The sequence below is a fragment of the Galeopterus variegatus genome, unplaced genomic scaffold (assembly GCF_000696425.1).
Source record: "Galeopterus variegatus unplaced genomic scaffold, G_variegatus-3.0.2 Scaffold3608, whole genome shotgun sequence".
Classification (NCBI taxonomy): Eukaryota; Metazoa; Chordata; class Mammalia; order Dermoptera; family Cynocephalidae; genus Galeopterus; species Galeopterus variegatus.
In genome coordinates, this window is record NW_007729719.1 from 62,683 (window position 1) to 64,344 (window position 1,662).

The window sequence follows — 1,662 nt, forward strand, 5'->3', positions numbered from 1 at the left end:
CGCTCTCCGCCGCGGGTGGGCAGCGAGCCCTGAGCCGGGCACCTGCGCACCGACCCCGCCGCGGCTCCGGGGTCCGCGGCGCCGGCGGCCTGAGGTCCGGAGGCGAACCCTTGGCCGGTGCAGAGGAGACCCCTGGCCTTTCGCCGAGACGCCTGGAAGGGGCCGCGCGCTGTGGGACTGAGCAGGCGTCTCAGGGAGCACTTCTGCAGACGCGGGGCTTCCATGTGAGCGATTTCGCTCCCGCCCTGACTGCTTCGTCCTCCCGGCGGTCTCCACCGCCTGAGCATCCGCGCACGGGGGCCGGCAGCGGCTGGGGTCCTCTCCGTTCGTCCGTCTGGTGCGCCGAGGCTCGCACGGCCCCCGGCTGCCCCGCGCCTCGCCAGAGCCCGAGGGGACGCGGGTCCGGGGCGAGGCCGGCCGGGCTGTTTGATGGCTTCACTGAGAAGAGTCAAAGTGCTGCTGGTGTTGAACTTGATCGCGGTGGCCGGCTTCGTGCTCTTCCTGGCCAAGTGTCGGCCCATCGCGGTGCGCAGCGGAGACGCCTTCCACGAGATCCGGCCGCGCGCCGAAGCGGCCAACCTCAGCGCGCACAGCGCCAGCCCCCTCCAGGATGCGGTCCTGAAGCGCCTCTCGCTGCTGGAGGACATCGTGTACCGGCAGCTGAATGGTAAGGACGCGCGCCGGTGCCCACGGGGCTCGGCACGGGTGGGCCCAGGGGACCTGCGTGCTGTGCCCGGGAGCCGGCACCTCCTGGCTTCCCCGCGCTTCCTCTTACTCTCTTTGCTTTCTTTTGGGCAGGAGGCCGGGGCTGCTGGAAAGAACAACTACCTGCTTGTTTTTCGTACCGCAGCTCTAAGTTTGGTTTTATTCTGGAAATATGTCAGTCGAGTTGGCTCCCGGTCGCTGCGTGCCAGGCAGGAAATCATTCCCTGGAGACTCCAGCCCGAGCGCGGAAACTAGTAGAGCGGCTAAATGGGACTGCAGGCGCGTGCTGAAGTCTGGGGGTAGAAAGCGCTTAGAGCGCAGCGTTTGGCGGGGGGCTGAGAGCGCGAGGGAGACTGGTGGGTTTAAATGTCTGCAGGTAAAGCCAAGGCCCCAGGTCGCGGAGCTAGTGCGCTTCAGTAGTAAGTTGGATGAGTGTGTCCTCTCTCAGTGAGGCGGGCTGCACGGCTGATAATGAGGGCGCCTCCCTTCCTGCCTCCTTGGTGGAGGTTGCTATTAAGACTCCTGGCTTCTCCTGCAGAGCTGCAGAGCGGCGGTGGTTAAAGTTCGCTGTGGGGCTGGGAAACAGGTGTTTACAGAGAGTAGCAAAATGAGATGTGGCATCTAATTAGTGACAGTTGTCAGAGTCTGTCCCATCTAAAATGTTCTCGGTGCTTCATGAGAAGAGGGAAACTTTTCATGTGCCCTGGACACACCTGGTCTAGGGAGTGATGGTCACTGGACACTTGCTGTCCCCAAGGTAAGAGTGAGTGTGACCTGCTAGAGTACAGGCAGCTCTCAGGGTCCACGTGGGGTTATCCCAGGCAGATGCAGTCCTTAGGTAGAGGCTGCCTCGTCCATTCCGGAGCTTCTAACTCAGGTTCTCATAGGGCAGTTCCAGAAGTGCAGATCATAAAGATAATGATGATAATTACCTATGGAATTCATGTGGTGTACCAG

General features: G+C 62.2%; 1 pseudogene; it reads right to left on the reverse strand.

Annotated features, from left to right (window-relative positions):
- Positions 1-787, reverse strand: part of LOC103601154 — a 1,863-nt pseudogene extending 1,076 nt beyond the window's left edge.
- Positions 788-1,662: the final 875 nt, after the last annotated feature.